Source organism: Scophthalmus maximus, chromosome 12 (genome assembly GCF_022379125.1).
Source record: "Scophthalmus maximus strain ysfricsl-2021 chromosome 12, ASM2237912v1, whole genome shotgun sequence".
Classification (NCBI taxonomy): Eukaryota; Metazoa; Chordata; class Actinopteri; order Pleuronectiformes; family Scophthalmidae; genus Scophthalmus; species Scophthalmus maximus.
In genome coordinates this window covers 12392501-12412785 of record NC_061526.1, presented here as the reverse complement: position 1 = coordinate 12412785, position 20285 = coordinate 12392501, and the positions used below count along the sequence as shown (strand labels likewise).

General features: G+C 44.1%; 1 long non-coding RNA gene across 1 annotated transcript in view; it reads left to right on the top strand.

The window, feature by feature from the left end:
* LOC124850869 overlaps nucleotides 1–20285 on the top strand; it is a 94478-nt gene that overhangs the window by 19503 nt on the left and 54690 nt on the right. Inside the window, exon 2 of the long non-coding RNA XR_007031931.1 lies at nucleotides 18150–18239. This is a non-coding gene — a long non-coding RNA (uncharacterized LOC124850869). The remainder of the gene's footprint in view (nucleotides 1–18149; nucleotides 18240–20285) is intronic.

The window sequence follows — 20285 nt, the reverse complement described above, 5'->3', positions numbered from 1 at the left end:
TGCAGCCACAGAGGAGCTTTTAATGGATTTCTCAGCACGTCTCTGCAGAGATTGGAGGCTCGTGTGTCGTTGATAATGCACCACAGGACCTTGGACACTGAAATCAAATCCACTGATAAAAGGGAAACATTTAGTTATACACTTAGAGGGCATCATCTTTTAACCGCGGTACGGCAGGTCAAGAGTTAAAAGATGACTCCTGGTGTTAGGTTCCAAAAAATTAATAAATGAGCATTTCATTGATTGTACATTTTTAGATATGTTTAGTAGATATTTATTTTATTTAGAATGCTATTCTCAAATTTCCCAAACCCAGCCTCCATGCTTGCATTCCCACTGACAACACGCACACACACACACACACACACACACACACACACACACACACACACACACACACACACACACACACACACACACACACACACACACACAAAAAGGACCTACGTGCTGCCTGCCAGGAGCGCTGAGGAGGGCGGACCACTGCCTGTTAATATTGCCATTCTGCTCAGTATATTGTGAGCACATTTGTGTCTGTGAATGTACATGTCTGGGATAGTGTATATTGGTATTTGGTGTCTGCACAGGTGTACTTGTGGATACAGTATGTGCAAGCTCATGCACAGGTGTGCCCTATCCTCTGAGAGGGATGAGAGAGTACCTCAAGCCTGTGACTTTGTACAACGATACCACCCCTGCCATTGAAGGAAGTTCATTCATCATAACACATGTTTTGCAACAGTAAATAGAAAGGCACACAGTCAGGACGACAGACACACGGCGAGACATGAACTGATGAGGAAGACATGTCCTGCCTGCAGTGAGTTGATCTGCCTGCTTGTGTAGCTGACGTGTACACGTTGTCCCAGAGCTACCAGGGCGCGCTGGAGAGCTCTCCTTAAAGTGACACACATTTATCCCCTCAACATGTGGACAACTGACTGGAGAATTAGGCCAGACACCATCTCAGATGCTGACTGAGACTTTGCTACAAGTTTAGATCCAAATGAAGATAAATGTTGTGTTCTCTTATTCCGTCAAGGGGCTGCTGTTTCTTTTCCACTGGTTTGTGACCAATTTTTTGTTCTTGGGATAAGGGTTTCTTTGGATGTAGTAAGAGATTAGACTTAAGTACAGCAGCGAGCTCAAGGAAAGACATCTTTTCGTTGAAAGAAGAAGCCTAATTTTTCCTAAGAAGCCATTAAAACAGGGCATTCAAGCGTGGACAGTGAATTGATGACGGGATGCAGAAATATGACAGACCACTTTCAACATCCCAGTGTCCTTATTTAGAAAGCAAATTGTTTTCTCCCATGTCTATGAGGCTTGAAAAACATACAGGAAAGCAACCGATTATTAAATCCGCCGGCTGAGGCTCGGAGAACATTCTCTGATCCCATTTCTCTCTGGAGATTGATGTGTTCAGACCAAGAGCTGCCTTACCACGCTGGCAAGATTTACAGATTTTTTTGCAGCAATAAAATACATCTTCAGTATGACTTTGCCCTTTATTATGCACACCAGTGAGCCAATAGCCAAGGCTGTAGGATGTACTAATAAATGTCAGAGCTTGAAATTAGGTGTTGGACACACCTCTGCGCTGTGCAACAGAACTTAATGAAAAAGGTCATTCCCAAAGACCCGGTATGAGCAATCAAATCAGAATTTCAGCTGAGTAATTACAGAGTTTGGAACATATTTCTGGCAAAGGCCAGAAGCAGCAGTGTTAGAAGTGTGCCTTAGATGAGCCTGGGTCCTGCATCTTTCCTCTCGCCTCAAAAACTGGCCTGGTCTGACGCTGAAACAGTCGGCCGGTTCTTGGAAAGGAAGACGAAGGATGGAGGAAGAGGAGTTTGGACAGGAAAAAATGTAGCAGAATGACCATTACTGCCAATCTCCATAATTCTTTTGTTTCTACCTCCTACTCTTTCTTTCCCTCTTCATCACTAGTCTGTGCTACCGTTTGCCTGACTCTTTCTCCCCATCCTCCGAGGGGGTGATGTCTCCGGCTCATCGACCGTTGCCGATGATTTACGCTGTGACATGCTGCCGCTGACGGATCGCAGCATTACTGCCAGACGTGTCAAACAAGACGAACAGCAGCGGTTCGCAGTTAACAAATAGGGTTTGGGTGTTGTGGGGTGTTGAGAGGCGGCGAATTGTCTTTCAGAGTGGATAGGTATGATGCGTGCTGGGGCCGGACGTTGCATCTGTAGTTAGGGTTTTTGCAGCCGGTGCAAAAAATAGGGGCTAAATTTGGAAGGAGACCTGTTGTCTCTTCCACAGCGTATTCCCAGTCCAGTTCAGCGCTGTTCAGGATTTTTAATATCAGTGATTAGATTTGAAAACTGTGGGGGAGATGTCCCACTGTGTGCAGGCTGAATTTCTTGATGATGCAGTCATCGAGGCATGTTAAAATAATCTGCTTAGAAGGTGGCTCTTACCCCCTCCTTGTCACAGAGAGTTTGCATCATCGTGAATCTCCCCAAGGACTGCCTTCTGTGTATGAATGTGCACAACCACTCATCTGCCATCAAAAGAATCAGTATTTTATCCAGGAATCTAGGCCAGAACCATCCAATGCGAGCATTAGGTATGGGATTTGATGCTGTGTAGTATCGGCTCTAGCAGCTCCACAGCCATTCAGTTTACCGGTTGAACAGCGCAAATGTTCGCAAAAAGCATTTGAAAAGGCCTCCTGCGCTGGATCACAACACTATGCTAATTTGTCAGTGTTTATCCTAAGAAGGTCATTAAACCGAGTAACTCAAATGCAAATAAGCACGGCTGAATATGCTCGGTTGTTTTGTGTGAAACGCCACTGATTACTGTGTGAAGCAATCCAAATTCCCTGGAGCTATCATCCACAGGAATGCTGAGAGAACAGGAAACCACTAGGCGAGTGAATGTCCCGCTCCCTGTCGCATGCTGCCACAGAGGCTTGAACCCGCGCTTTCACTTGAAAGACATTAAATGTAATTGCCACGCCACCCTGCTGCCCTATGTTTCCCCTTTTAAGATCACAAGACGCGTTTGCCGGACACCACAGGCAGCTCTGCCAGCGACTCTATTGAACTCTGACCCTGGGAACACACGGTTCCTCTCACACACTGGGATATTCATCTCCGATACCCCTGTGAGGCCAACGCTTGCGATGTCAGAAGTCATTCATCCCATGTGTGAAATGCGAGGCTGAAGAGCTCACCCAGCCGCCCCCCCCCCCCCCCCCCCCCCCCCCCCCCCCCCCCCCCCCCCCCCCCCGCAGGATCATCAGATGGACTCCTGCCAGTGTGGCTTGAATTAGCATTGATCTGACCCGCGCATACGTGCAAGCATGTATTTATGGACATGAATGTGTTTCGCAATAGTCTCAGCATGGCCCGATAGACTCAATCAGTAGGGGCAGTAAAGTCGGAAGGCAGATGGAGGACAAATGGTGAGGGCTTGAATTGGGCATGAATAAATAACTTGGAAGAAATACTAAGTAGCCTGTTGCTCGGCAGCTTCTTAGGCATTTGATAGCTAAAACCCCAAAAAACTTCTGCTTTTTTATTGAACTGCTAATTGGCTGGGTTGCGGATTGCGGGGGGTTGTCTTAGCTCTGGCATGGTCCTGAATGGCCCCACTAGTATCGACAAAATGGTAGGGGCCCATGCGAGTAGTGTCACAACCAGGTCGAACAGGGTTTAAATGGATAGATGGAGAAGGGATTTAGTAGGACAGATGAGTCTTATTTCATCTGTTGGCTCCATGATTGACTGGTCTGCGTCGGAGGACGCGATCTCTCTCAGTGGCCCCTTTTCCTGCAATGTCAGCCTGGTGCTGAGCCTGATGCCCCACCAGCTCAGACTGAGATTGGATTCTTCTGCAAGCAAACAGCTCAGATAAGATAGTGGTCCAGAAACGCTTCCTTTGACAAATAGACTCAGCTCGTTCATGGTTGAAGAATTGTGGAACATACAATAGATAAGAGAGAGAGAGAGTAGGCTTTGTTTCAACACGTTTTCTTTTTTTCAGATTTTGCTGAGCAGAAGCAAAACTCCTTATTGGAGCAAACAAAGAAAAGTGAATAACATTTCCTTATCTGGCACACCGCATACTGATCTACTGACGGATGTATTGTTTGTCACTGGTTGATGCCAATTTGTAGGCAACAAAGCTCCTTTATGGACAAGATAACCTCTGGCTGTCTGACAAACCTCCTGGGGTTTCTCTTGTGATTAAACAGAGTCTGAGCTGTTGATTATTTGATAAAGCATCAAAATCTTGGCTAATCCAGCTCTGCGTGCTCTGTCGGAGGCTTGGCTCTATCCCACCACAACATTTTGGTCCGAGTCCCCTTTCGGATCACTCTGAGCGTGGCTGGAGATCTGCCAAGAAACGTCAATACTACACTGGCACGTTCATAGATTGGTCTCATTGCACTGGAGCTCTCTGGAACACTGGTGATTACAGTAGCTCCACAGCCATCACACCCCTGCATCCGTGCACAGATGACTGCCATAATGTAATAATAAATAATGCAAGCAGCTGAAAAAACAGGGCAAAAAGAACAAGTCAAATAGATCTGCTAAAATTGACTTGTTTCTCCGTGTGTGCATGATGGTTTAAAGAGATTATGCTGGATCCCAGGTCCGGACAAAGTGTTTGTGGATAATCACAGAGTTTTGGGAGAATACATTCCCCATTTACCCATGTGCAGCTTTGGCTTTTACTCGCTGTGCTGTTTCTGAATGACGAGGGGTTTACCATCTCTCTCGTGGACACATGGGGGAACAAACTGGCCATTAAAACATCAAACTGATAACATTAGATGATTGTCCAGTGACAATGTTCAGTGCCTCCGAAGGAATGACTGAAGTTTGCCCTTCGTGCAGGGAGGCAGAAAGTAAGGGGATGTAGGCATTTTCACACAGACACCTGAGTTTGCAAATTCCCTCACTGTCTAGTCACCTGTATTGGTCTCACAACAAATTTGTTCTTTATTCATTAACTGTTGGTGGAGTTTTGACTATTTCCTTCCTTCTTTCACCTTAGAGGATATTGAATTTCTGCCAGAAACCAGTCAGTTACTCTTTTCATACACATTTCAGAAGTCTTTACTATACAGCAGTCGCCTAAAGTTTAGCAGTTTTCCTTTTCTGTCAATAGGGGTTTTTTTTTTTCTCGTTTTCCTCTATCCTGTCTCCAGGAGATCTAACCAATGAATAGCTGAGCTACGCTTGGGTACCACATCATATTTGGTTCACTGAATGAACTGAAATGGTTACAGTCCACCTCTGTGTTGACAAAGTTTAGTGCAACACTATCTGCTGGATGATTTCTATTTATTTATTATAGGTGCAATCAACTGAGGTAAGATTTTATTTTCTCAATTTCTAAACCTTAAGGATTGATTTTCCATAGGCTCCCATTGTGCCCCTCCTCATTCCTTAACTGCATGCACGCGCGCACGCACACCCGCACACACACACACACACACACACACACACACACACAGACACTCACACTCACACACACACACACACACACACACACACACACACACACACACACACACACACAAACACACACGGGAGACTTGATTGGACCTATAGCAGTGATTTATCCCCAACATGCATTTAAATTGTCAGCTGCAGCTGACACTATTCAGCCTATATGTCCAGAATGGAAATGTCAAGGCTCTGTCATTGCCCCTCTTCTATTTCCTCTCTCAGGTTTGACACTGAATGAACGGCCGTGGATCATTTTAAATGGAGCGCTAATTGGATTGTCATATTTTCCCTTGGGAATACAAGTGAGCGAGAAAAGGGCTTCATGCAGTGGTCTTGTTTGACTCCCCTTTTCCCTCTCATCCTCAATCCCCTTCTTTCCCCAATGAGATTTCCTTTTCCATGCAACGATCTGGAGTTTAAGCCCTAATCTTCTCTGCAGTACATGAAAAGAAAGCGGCTATCGCTCCTTTGGTTTTTCTCCCCTCTCCAATTCCAGGCAGATCAATTTGCTCCCTCATCTTAACACCAAACCCCCTCTGCTCCACACTATCGAGAGAAGCTACTGTTGCATCTGGAGCACCACGGTTCCATAAGTCATTTTTTACAGCTGCCTGGAGGGCCATATAATCCACACCATCGCCCTCCTCACACAAACACACACACACACACACACACACACACACATAGACAAATGGACAGTGGAAGGTCAGGTCAGCAAAGCAAGAGCAAAAGAGAGGCGGGGGGGGGGCTGCCCTTGTAACAAACATCAGAGTCCTTTGGGACACGGGCCAGCAATGGTGTAAATGCTCTGTTAAAGGGACAGAAAGAGTCAAGAGGGGACAATGAAAGTGGCTGCATTGCTGAGATCTTCATCAGCCATAACGTTTGGACCAGATCCAAAAGGAAACCGTGGACTACATTCACAAATTACTTAGGAGAGAAGGTATCCTAAAAGAACCTGAGAACATTTAGACCTGGTCCCAACACAGAATAAAAAAGGAAATGGACTCAGCTCAAAATATTACACTCAGAACAAATTTCCTCAAAAGTTGAAGGTTCATTATCATAGGTTTATACCATTGTTTGTATCAACCCTTCCATTGTCACAACCAGGACAAAAGGACTGTGTCAATACATTGACTGCGTAAACAATAGAATTCTAGTCCAGTGTAGCAACAATGTAACAGCCAATCTAAGGAAAGAGGCTTAGTTTACTGTGAATTGAAATTAAATTCTAATGTAATGTAATCATATCATAGGAACATTACTGAACAGGTAGGACTCTAATTCTCAATTTCTAATTCTGTTTCTCCATCTATAATTTCCAGTTCATTGGTTGTGCCTTTTGAAAATATGTTGTCAGGGTTAAAAAGATTTTTAAGAATACAGCTCAGGTCACGGATGACCAACAGGATGAGCCGGCAGAGAGCACCTCTGAGGTTGCACAGAGAAAGTCCTCGCCACATGTTGTGCCTTTCACCTTTTGAGGATTATCAGGTATCCCGTCTCCCAGCAGCGGCGCTGTAGGTGGGAGTGTGGTGCGAGGATAGGAAAAGGCACGCTGGGGTGAATTTCTCCCTGTGTCAGCAAAAGGAGCTCTGGTAAGCCAGACCTGAGAGTGACTGCCAGAGGAGGTTCGTGGCGGATGTGGGTGCAGGAGAACAGAGCGATTACGAGATCTGGAGTGGGAGAAGCTGGAGGGGAGGTGTTATGCCTGCCTCTCCACGGGGGCTGTTATCAGACAGGAGCATGGCAGCTTCAAGTTCTAGGAGATTAAGATTTGGAAGAGGACCCCCGTTTGGGGCAGGGGAAATCGGCCCGCTTGAAGTGTCCTTGGGCACAATAACAAATGCTCTCGAGTGTCAGAATCTTGTTGTGTGGACCATGACCTCTGACCCCACTGAGATGCATATACAGTAATTGATTATCAGAAAATGTATTAACCAGAAAAGAAAACATGAAGTGCATGCATACCTCCCTAAGAGCTGCACAGTCCTTTTTTTAAGGGATAGTTCGGGGATTTTGAAGTGGGGTTGTATGAGGTACTGTAGCAAAAGTCAGAGTCCTATGGTTGAAGAGGGGACCACCAAAAAAACATATTTTTCGCCATTTGAACATTTTCAAATGCTTACCTAAAAAAAAAAATCTGTTCAAATGTACGCTAAATAATGTATTTTTTCACTTTTTTAGTTTGCCACCAGACAGCCGTTTATTTTTGCACTTTTTTCAAGCGTACGCCATGTATTACTACTCCAACTTGCGCCGGTGCAGAGAATCAGCGTATCACTCCGCAAAATCAGCTGCTAACGCGGCTTATTCAAGAGACACAAGAAAACTAAAATGAGTGAAAGCGACGAAGAGCTGCCATTCACTGTGGACGTAATTGGGTACTTTATGAACCAGAGTATACAGAAGAAGAACTGCCGAGTGATACGCTGATTCTCTCCACCGGCGCAAGTTGGTGTAGTAATACATGACTGAAGTACGCTAGAAAAAAAGTGCAAAAATGAACAGCTGTCTGGCGGCAAACTAAAGCATTGAAAAATTACATTATTTACCGTACAATTGAACAGATGTTTTTAACAATGTGGCGAAAAAGATGTTTTGCTGTGATCCCCTCTGCAACAGTAGGACTCTGACTTTCTCTACATCTACTTCTCCGCCAAACTTCATAAATTGACAGTGCTGATCACCATCTCCATAAGGTAACATATTAACTATGCATAAGTACCTCATACAACCCCACTCCAAAATCACTGAACTATCGCTTTAATTTGTTGTGATTAACAGCTCAACAGAAGTTTTGAGAAGGCCAAAATAATAACTGTAGTGGCGGTGAGCGTGCATAAGCTCCGCTAACCAGAATCCTAGGGGAAATTTGGCATGGCCTTTTTTTGGGGGATGTGGTGTTTTATTTATATGGAAAAAATGCCACATGTGCATTTACTAATAGCCACATGGTTGCATTGCGTGTGCAGCAAATGCTAGTACCAGACAATATTATGCATGCAGCTCTGTGATGATTGGTCGAGTCTGGGAGTGTGTTGATTTTCGAGTCATGCAGATCACAACCACCTAAGCGTTGCACCCCAAAAGTGTTGCTTGTTCATCTATGAAGTAAAACCAGGAATGGTGGAATAACGGTGGGAGCAGAAATCAAGTTAAATTGATTTGTTAATGAAAGAGAGATACACTAAAGAGTCACATAACTGCAAAATGACATAGTCTGATTGGTATTGAGAGTCAATAGCATGATGCAATGCAGATGACAAAGTTGAAAATATTTAAAGTAGGCAGAGGTTTATGGGGCTAAATCATTACATATGCCAATTTAGGAAGCAAATTTGAGCATGCACTCGAGTCCCAGTTATCCCTTTAAGTTCAGGCCATACCTTGGCACAGTGAAAGAGGGACCTCGCTGTCACTGTGATCGGTGAGTAAAACAATTCTGAATAACACACTTCAATTTACTGCACCTCTGCAGACTTTACTGCAAAGGGTTTTTACATGACTCTTTGCACACACTCTTCATTTGCACAGAATCCACGTTTATATGTCTTCATGTTTACATGGTGACATAATTTTGTTGCACTTTTCTTGTAGTTCTTGTAATTTATGTCTTGTGTCTTTGATTTCACATGCTGTGGACTACATTCATTAATTAGTTGAAATGTATCCTAAAAGAAAAAGAAAATTACACAACTTCCTAAAAGGCTGAAGGTAAGACAGGGTGTTCACAATCACTGGTTCATACCATGTTTGTATCAACCCTTACCCAAACCTATAACACTTATTTTCAAAAACCAGTGGATTTCCTTAACAAAGTTAAATGTGCTTTAGAGTTTTCATTGGAAAGTGAAGCCAATGTAGAAGTTGCTGAAGCCTGTATTCCCTGGAATGACCAGTAAATGGCGACTCTCCTGGTTGTGAAAAGAATCCAGTTTTCTGTAGGAGAAAGAAAAAAAACAACTCTACTTCTCTACTTGATTTATAACGTCAGTAAACATTTTCCTGAGGAGTTTAAGGTCTCACTCTCTAGTTTCAAGTCTTCTCCAATACAGCGTGATGTTTCTTTCTTTATTATTATGGTGCCATTTAGAGTAAAATTAACATTAAAGCACAGTATGCATTGGAGCGTGGATACAGTGGCACCGTCCAATCGGTGCATGGTTGCAGGTGTAGCTGGGCGTGCCGTGGATCAGCTCTCAATCAGACCCACCCCCACCCCACTCCTCAAATATGGTAACTTCTGGGTCCAAAGAAAGATGGCGCAGGCCAAAATGCTAAACTTGAGGCTTCAAAACAGAAGTTCACAAAGCAGTGGGCAACGTCACTGTGGGTTGCCACTTGTTTCAATCCTCTTGCCAGTGTCATCGCATTGATATCTGATAATATATCCATAACATACTGTAGATTTAAATATGGATTCTGTGTCCACGGGGATAAATCAGGTGAACACGCAGTATTGGCAGTTCAGTGTGAGAGAGACGGTGGTTCTCTAATGTCCACGGGCCATAGACATGTGTCCTGGCGCTTGTGCACAGACCTAATCAATGTGCTCATGGCTCCCTGCCTGCCGGCTAATGAACAGCTAATGCACTCCTCTCCCACCGTTCTCGAAAACGCGCCCACTTTGAAATTGCCACCGTGATGATTAACTCCTCCATGTTGCATGAGTTTTGATGTAAACGAATTTGCTCCAACACATGTTCACTCATCTCTCCCCCCCCGCTCTGGATGTGCCCAGGCCTTATATCATTTTCCCACACAATCGCAATACTTTGAGCAGGTGATGAAGTTTTTTTTCTGCTCTGGTAGTAGTATCTCCATTCCCCTTCCCCTCGGAGGATGTGAGGCCAGTGTACGAGCCCCCGTGTTCAATTTCTCGAAACAAGCTCTTTGGCTGTTTTGACACTTACACCAGCTCCGTTTTTTTTCTCCAGCTGCTGCACTTGTGTTCGCATCACTGCAAACAGACTTAACACTGACTCAGCGCAGCATCAGTGCACTGCTTTTTAAACGTGCTCGCCTCCAAACAACCCTCTGAATAAACATACAACCGCATTGTTTATCCAGTAGGCTAATTATCAAATTATTCCACCCCATGCAACTCTGACTGGTGTACTCAGCACTTCCACTCATTCATTAATTCTGCCTTTGTGCCTTTTTCTTCCATCTTTGCAAACCACATTTCTGTGTCACTGCCAGCGCCGCGATAATTGTAGAGCGGCATAATTGTTTACATGCTGCAGGACGCATTAGCTGACAATAGAGCAGGGCGTCACGGAGGAAGCCGGGTCCTCGGGCGACCTTCGAGGGGAGCAGAGAGTTCATGGAGCTGCAGAGCTTATTGGATTGATGACAGATGATGCATTAATGACCGCAGCATGTGATCCTCTTTCTCTCGCGCTGTCCGCATGCTCAGGCTTTATGTAACAGTGGCAGCGTCGGACAATGACGGCAAAGTTACAAGTGACGCTTTCTGAAGAAAGTTGCACAGTGCTGTTCTATTTGTATTACAGGGTTTGTCATGACTGCTGTGTTTCCAACAGCTTGTGTCCTGCTAAATAGGAAATGGCTGCTGGGGCTTTTTTTCTTAAGTAGATTCTTAACACCAGCTTACTTGCAACAGTTCATCAAGTTCAAAATATTTTTGACATTTTGGAAATATGTTCATTTATTTTTCTTTCTGAGGGGGTTGCATGAGAAGACTGTAGCCCATTCCTCCTTGAGGGTGTATGTAAATTATATTCAGTTTTAAAAGGAATTTTTTGAAAGTGTAATTTAACTTAGATTTTTGAATTTTTCTACAAATCCATGTTTGTTCATGCCTATTCTGTCTTCTGCAGTCATGTGCTGTGCTAACTAGGACTTTGCTGGCCAACATGAGTGATAGTGCTGCCCACTTCACTATAATGATCCCACTAATTAACATAGCAGCATGCAGTGTTTATTACTGAGTATGATAATGTTAGTTTTTTTTCTGCACTCATAACCCGACCTGAGGATGGACGAGTACGAATTTGTGTAAATTAAACTGGAGGCAGCATATGCACCTTGGATCAGGGGATTCCTAAATGATGTTTCCATAGCAACATTGATTTCCCTTCACTGCAGGTAATTATTCTGGTGGTGGTCCGCCCGGCCATGGCCTACCTGTGGTGGGAGGCTCAGGAGGGCTGTCTGTAGTCGTTCATTCTTTCATTAACCTTTGTTAAGACAGACACATTTACACACAGCAATTATAACATAAATAATAAATTATGTAAATAAAAACAACACAATAAGAAGAGGGTGTAGAGCTAGTACTTAAAATGAGAAACAGGCTAATATAATTATAGAGTTTGATAAAAGCAAAGAAAATTATTTTAAAGTGTTGGTCGACTAAGTTTATTGAGCTTTATACTCAGTAACAGAAGTCAGATGGTCTCATTTCAAATTCCACTGCAGCTCCAGCTGGACCGACATCATTTGAGGCTCTTTAGTCACAGTTATTCAAAATGTGTGATCAGAAAGTGTTCTGCCATGGGCGATGCAGTGCCGACGGTGGCATCCGCCTCTACCTGAACAACTGAGACACCTCCTTTGTTTTATTGACCTGATAGTGGGAAGAAGGGTATCTATGGATCGGTGTGTTCATTATGCTTTGGCTCAGAGCCACGGCGGATAAATTACCCACAAACAAGGGTGTTTAAAGGACCATATTTGGATTTGATTGGAGGAAGTGTTCTAGGTGGCCGAAAAATACTCCACACAGCGTGTGGTTATTAGACTGCCAATGGCTGTCAGGAGCCGCTGAGGGATTGGCTTTGGCTCCTTGTAAACAACACGGTAGATTGAAGAGCAGTGGGACCGGCCAGCGGGAGCGAATACATTTCCTTCATCCCACTGGACATCTCACCTCTCTGGGTTTGATTCATACAGGCAACCTGGAAGTGCTAACTGAGGTCCATAAGCCAAAGCTTAGCACAATGTGGAAATTCATTTCTGCTCAGTGCTTCCACTTCTCATCATACACACAACAGTGTACTGTCATGTGGCGTAGGAGATCTATATAGTGTAAAAAGTGCACATGCACATATCCGTAAATCAATGTACTTTGCCCCCAATTAAGTTTTTGGACCGACATTCACATAAAAATTGTAGAAAAGAAAAAGAAAACAACATGATGCAGACCAGTATGGCAACGACACAAAATATGGCTTAAAAAACAATGGCAGAGTTGTGTGACCATCCATTAATACAGTCAGCATCCAGTCGCCATGCAATGCTCTCATTCAGCTTCATGGTCTGTCACACCATCAACATCATCTCTGACATCGGTACTTTATGCACAGTAGTCTCTGTTATGACATATCATGGTTTAAATTATCTCTAAGATCTAATAGAGGACATAACCTGGTGTTTAATATATTGTTGTGTGATTTAAACATCCTCCAAGTTACTGATCACAGTCTGTCATTGCTGTACTGAGCTGCAGGTATTATCAAACTTTAATTTATGTTTCATTTCAATTTTCTTCTACTTTCATTATACATTTCAAGCCGGCTTTAAATGAGCATAGCAGTTTTATTACAGTGTGTTTTGGAGCTGAATCGCTCTTCACTTAGAGAACGCTGTTTCCTGTAGTGTTTAAAGGGATAGTTCAGTGATTTTGAAGTGGGGTTGCATGAGTTGCATGAGCGGTGTCATTTAATGGAGTTTGGAGGGGAAATGGAAGTAGCGTAAGTCACAGTCCCACTGTTGCAGAGGGGAAAAACGTCTTTTCAGACACATTTGAAACGTTACCTTAAATAGAAAATATCCGTTCAATTGTACGCTGAAGGATGCATTTTTTCACTGCCCCTCTGCAACAGTGGGACCGTGACTTGCGCTACTTCCACTTCTCCTCCAAACTCCCTTAAATGACATCGCTGATCACCATCTCCACAAAGTGGCATATTAACTATGCATAAGTAACTCATACAACCCCACTTCAAAATCACTGAACTATCCCTTTAATGTTCACAGAGAACAAGCGTTGTTTGCTTTCGTGGGTCTGGACAGGATTCAGACAAACATTTGTGACCCTGGGCATCTAGAAAGCACTGGAGTTTTGAAGTGACAGCAGCACTGGCGAAGTTGTGGATCACCTGTGAAATAGACACAAAATGACAGCCCTGCGTGCCTCATTCACTGCTGCTCAACCTCATGTAATTAACTGAAACTGGCAGCTATTTTTCTGCAGTTTATGGCTCAGCAGGTCTCTTGAATACAGCACTGGTTTAATGGAACACTGAGGGGCATTTTGACACCTGTCACGCGGGAGAAAACACCTGGAATTATAGGCGATAACGATTGTTAAAAAAAGTTCCTGAAATTTGTCCCGATTGGGTCGGGACATCAATTACTTTAATTTTTCATCAGCTTGTGATCATTTGCCAATTTAGGCCACATTTTTGTAACCTTCTGACTCAGTGACCGAGGATAAACCTGTGCCCAAAGTAATCCAGTTATGAGCATGATCCCAGTGCAGATCATATGTGTTGTAGATGACATAGACATGACATGGATGTTTTAATGGGAGGCGTGTAAACTGACCTGGTTTTTGTGGACCAAGCAGTCAAAGCAAGGATAGAAGATGAAAGGGTGATTTGGTTCACCTAGAACATTCCAAGAATACAGATCAATTTAAAAAATAAAACCAATTTAGAAAATAACAGGGCCAATAAAAGAGGTCAACCAAACATAACTCTAGCGGAAGAAAATACTGCGAACAAAACTCAACAAATTACAAATAACTCACATTGCTGACCTGAAAAAATGAGACAAGAGGGACACATATCTACTGAATGATCAGTCGACAATATCTATAACCCCATACATAGACACCCCCTCATGCTTATGCAGCTTTGGTGTGGTCCATTTGTTTCGCCTCTGCATTCAAGCATGCTCCACCCACTGCCCCCTCATTTGGCCAATGCAGGAAGTAGGACTGACGCAGCAAACACAGTAACTCAGAGACGAGGAAAAATGAGTTACTGCAACTGACGGTGTCAGAACAGTATAAAGCAGATGTGTGCGCCTCATGTAGATAGTGTGTAGTGTCGCAATGAACCAAAAATTCAAAACCAAAGAAAAAACAAGGGTTTTATGTACTAATGTGACTGTAGAAAACTACAAAAATCATGAGGTTGATGTGTGTGAAACCATAAATGTGACACATCGATAGTGGTCAAGATGGCGGTGGATGCGGACCCTTGATATCACGGCGTGCCTCAATACTCCGCTGTAAAGTGATCCTTGCATTCATCTTGCATTTCTTTTGACATTGATTTTACTTTTCACTTTTCACTTTTCTTGAACACGCTGCAGTGAAGACCACAGTTGTACATTGTGAATTAAAGCCGGTTTTCCTTAACCCGCTACTTTCTGGCCCATCCGTCACACTGTCAGACAACAGAGGAGAGAGCTTAATTAGATGATCCCGAAACTATTCCTCTCGAGAATGAAGTTCAGCATTTTTTTCTGTAAACAGACATAAGTAGTATATATATAAACTAGGACTCATGCCGTGGCTTCATCTGTGTCCCCATGTTGTAAACCATAAGCTCCCGCACACCATATTTAAAGTTCACACGCTGCCGTTGGGAGTTGCCGAGGGGTTTCTGCTCGTGGATATCCATTCATCATGCTTGCCTTCTCTGCCACTGCCTGTTTTGTTATCGTCGCTCTCTCCACAAGCATTATAGGGAAGCCTGGTTGCTCAAACTCTCACTGCGCCGCAGACTCATTCATCACGGAACCTCTTCTGTGCCACTCTTACATAGGTGAACTTTCTATGAAAGACCTCGGCCACGGTTAACAGTGGCGTTGTAGGAGTTAATTCTCCTCTGACAGGTGGCGGCGCAGGATGATAGTAGATGCTGAGTGTAATGGGCTCTCTAAAGTGGGTCAGCCTTCTCTGTAATTAATGGAATGGCCTCTTTTCTTGTGTTAACACGAGGCAGTGTGAAAGGGGCGGCAGTTCATGTCATTAGAGCTACTAATAATGTGAAGACCTCTTGTTCAGGGAATCGGAAGGTTGGAGCCTATCTCAGCGTATATTAGGCTATAGAGTCAGCCATAATATATTATCATATTAGTTATAATAGCACTTGTATTGATGGTAACCGTAATAACCTGCTGAGGCGTTGTCATAACCCGGCTCATGGGGCATGACAAAAACGGAAAAAGGACACAGAACTCGGACAAAATTAAGCTATTTATTATAGCAAACGTAAACAAATAAAAGTAACAATGATATGAGGCGTGTAAGTCAGTGGCATCAGTGGTGTTCATGTGTGTGTTTGTGGATCATGTAGTGTAGGGTGTTGTGGTGTAACATATACAATACCAACCAAAGCAAACATCGGTGGGTGCTGGCAGCAGGAGAGAGATCAACAGGAAGCTGGGACTTTTTATTCCTGCAGAGCACTTGGCACCGGTGCTCCAGATCTGGCTGCGATTGTCTCCTGACCTTTGACCTGGGCAGACAGACAATACTTACAGCACACAAACATATAGACAGGGGTCGTCACACATTTGAAGATGAAGCTTACTTTGGCTTACCTTTTTACTCAGAAACTTAAAATAACTGTCAAATGCAATCCTTTGAGGTCAGTGAGGTCAATTGATGTATGACTGAATGTATGAAAATGGACTTTTTGTAGAGGAAAAATGAACAGACTTGCTTCCTCCAGTAAGAGCAGCTACTTTAAGATGCTGTTCAGACGAGCAGCGTCTCTGGGGCTGCAGCGGTTTTCAGTGCGTGAAGTCAAAAGTTCACATTGCGCCCCGACCTTCTTTCACGAGTCGGGTCTCCTGACCAGTAACGGTAACGATCTCTCATCGCCTGCCCATCAGAAGCAGCTCACTTCCTCCCCCTCCTCTGCGCGCCATTCGCCGTCGGGCAGAGCGATGACGGCCTCTGGCCTTCTAATTGGTCCATTTTCCTGCCAGCAACCCGGAACGGTTGACTTCATCACTTGGCGCGCCTCGATGTGACTTCTCCTGTTCCACTTGTGGTTCGGTTCTGAGAGCGACCGCATCTCTGCAACTTTTGATCTTTGCTTTTTTTTTTTACATTTTTGTTGTTGTTTTTTTTCCTCCATCAATCCAATGGCTCTGCTTGAAAACGCGACCAGAAAGCAATTTAGGGGAGCTCGGAAATGCTCCAAGGGCAGAAGGACTCTGTCAGCACGTCTGTGTGCGAACAGAATGTGCAGCTGACGTTCTTTGGTGCAAAAAGACAACGGCTGATTGCCATGTTTGTTCTGAGTGAAGGGAATCTGGTTTTTAAGACATTCAATTAGAAAAACCCCTAACCACTAATTGTTTTTTACAGTTCACTCGCTGATTTTTTATTTTTGTGCAGGAATGTGTTCAGGGCAAATGGAAGGAAGATGAATGTTTTTTCATGATTTGCTCTGTGAGAAAGTTCAACAGGTTCCACATCCTTCTTCCTGCCCAGAAAAAAAACCCTTCAGAGAGGTAGCCGGAAATGAACGGCTCCTGCCTTCATACACGCTGTCGGCACCAGGCCGGGATTTGTCAGGAGGGAATCGCTTGAATCGTTTCACCTGTTTAACCCGCTGTCATTGTCACCGAAGTTTACGGAAGATGCTGAAGGCCTTTTTTCTAAATTTACGTCCAATGAGAGCTCTTGTTTGCGGCCCCCTTTTACTGCGCCACTTGGGTTTATTCGCAGCAGCTGTGCTGATCGCTAAAATCCGCTTGTAAACCCGGGACGGAGAAGCCGTGGCAGTTTGGTTGAGATGGGAAATCGTGTGCTTGATTTAGTGAGAAATGTCAAACACTTTTGCTCATTATTGCATGTAATTTAATGAAGCATAAAGTGAATAAATCAAGTGTGGGCTTTATGTTGTCTGTGTGTGTGTCTGTGTGTGTGTGTGTGTGTGTGTGTGTGTGTGTGTGTGTGTGTGTGTGTTACAGTATGTTCTCACACCAGTGTGAGCGCACTTATCCAAAGGACCATGCTGTGTCCGAAGTCATTGTGAACAAAACCACAACCTCTCCTCAACCTTAATCAAAAGCTGTCTTAGTGTCCAAACACTCGCAGTGTGTGAACATTGTGCTGATCTGTTCAATATGAACGCATTTGTACGCGTTTGCAGCTTAGTTGCATTTTTCTAGGAGACAGAGCTGCACACACACAGTCATGTCACAAACTTCCGGCTCACATACATTAAATACAAACAGAATACAGTGAAGCAGGTCAGCACAAAATTCAACAGAAGCTTAAGAGTGTAGTAGCTCAACGGTTTTAAAACCTCTCCTGACGTGTTACCAAACCATGCCAGTAAACGGTACCCGCTGTCAAAATAATTGCTGTAGTGTAAAGCAGGAAAAAATTCACAAGATACCTGAAGACATGTCTAATGAACAAATGACTCCAATATAAGAATTCTTTCTTTTTTACATTATAAAAATACAAAGACTAAAACCAAATAACTGGTTTGCAGACACAATTTTTCTTTGCAAAATATGCATTGTTTAGTTCAGATCAGTGTCACATCGAGCTCTGATGCAGATTCATGCGGAGTATTGTGCATAAACCAAAGTAAAAAGTGTTTTTCTTCCACTTATTTCCGACATCCCTTTTTCATTTTGCAGATATCAGTTCTGCGAACAGCCCGGCCTGCCATGTTCCCTCTTTCGGAGCTCTCTACAAAAGATGTTCTCACTTCGCCCGCTTCTCTTCAGGTCAGTGTCGGAATCAGTAAGGTAGGGAGCCTTGCTCTGTACTGCAGCATCAGGCGCTGTATTCACACTATTGTCATGTGCTGTGTGCTGCATGTTGCTGTCTGGCAGCTTCCGATGCTATACTTCTGTTGTTGGCAGAGGATGAGCGTGCTCAAGGCAAAGGGCTGAAACTGCCATGCAATATGCATGAAAGTGATGGACAATGCAGCCGGAAGTGAACACACGCGTAGTGCATTTTGAATACAAATGCTCAGGGAGAGTATCGGCTGGATGCGGAGCACTTAGCAGACCACCCAGGGCTATTGGAGGTGTGTTTCCTGGTGACCAGCTGATTGGGCTAAATGATTTTCCCGATGATTCCGGGGTCCGGCAGGGCTAATAGAGTGGATGATAGCTACTGGGCTTTTAAATGTCAGTTTCCATTAAAAGCTAGTCCTTTAATAAGCTAAAGCTGCTGCTATATGTGGCATTTAGCATCATTAAATCATCACTAGATCCATTTAGACGCATTATAAAAGTCCCCCAAGTATCCTAATTTTAGATTTACAGTTTCTTTTTTGGCTGACGACAGCCAACATCTGGGTTTAATTTTTTTTTCTTAATTGGAGAAAATGTTTTGTGGAAGAAACTGTTTCATTTTCATTTTGATTGTGAGACTTATGGTGTCACTGTGCTGTATTTGAGGTGCTCCTGTAGGGCTGACACTTTTCAAGATAAATTGAAAGTTACCAATGTAATCCTGGATGACCGCAGGAGGCAGTGCTTAGCATTGTGCCATGCGTTTGTGGTAATTCCTCTTCCTCACGGAGCGCCAGGCAAGGTTACAGCAAAGCTGCAGACGCACAGCCATTCTCATCATACTTTATTTTACTGTACTCTCCCGTCTGCCTTAGGTCTGCTTGCTGCTGACCATGCACGGTAGGTGCGATGCGTTAAGTATAACACTGGCCGAATGCAGTTGCATTTAACAATGTCAACACGCACACGCATGTGCACGCACGCACGCACGCACGCACGCACGCACGCACATACATACACACACAAACCATTTTCTTCATCACTGGTGCTGAATCCATAGTGCTTCCTCACATTACTTTTCCGCTGGCGGTGATCGCTTTCCCTTTGTGGCGTTGGCCAAGCAGACGACTGTAGCTCCGATTACTGATAAGGGCGACAGGGCATACAAGACGTTGCGTTTCATGAATGCCAACCCTACACTGGCTTGAACTTTGAATAAATAAAACGATAGCTCTCTCCCCTGGTCAGGTACACACCAACTTAATGCCGATGTGCTGACGTGCGTGACGTGGGTCGGAAACCTCCATTCAATTAGCCCGCGTTACTGTCTTGACATTTCCCCGCTTGGAGGAAATCCCCCGACCCCTTCCGCTCCATATTAAAGCTCCGTTCATTTCCTCTCCTGCTAAAGTCCACGGGCACTAGAGGACTGCGAACAAAGCATTGCATTGTGCCTTCGGGCTGTTGGAGGCTGCACATTATTGGACATTACTGGATGTGCGCATGATCGACAACAATCTTCTTTTTGTTAATGACGTGGATACACTAGATTTGATTTATTTAATTTAGACTTGAATCGTGGTATCTACATGTGTTTAATACAAGGTTCATTAGTATTTTTTTTCTCAGCTGTAGATTTGGGTTTGTTGCTTCCTTTCAAACTGTGTTTTGGCACGAGTGAGTTGTTTTTTTCCCCCCACCTAGCTGCAGTTCCTCAGTTGCTTACTGCTGCACTGTGTGATCTAATTGGACATGAGGCCTCCAGGGTGAGTGGGAAGTGAGTAGCACCCCAGACAGGGAGACGTGACCCCGAACGAAAAAGGAACCAGTGATAGACATATTTGTGTGTCTGCGCGAGCTCTGAGAAAAAGATTGCAATATCTAGGTTTTTTTTTCCCATCAACGCACTCGGTGCTCCGACCCTCATATTCTTGAGCGACCGTTGCTCTTTTTGCTTTTATCCTCTCATTCGTCCCCCATATCACTGCCGCCGCTGTCGCCGTCATCACCCCGTTCGATTTATTGCCT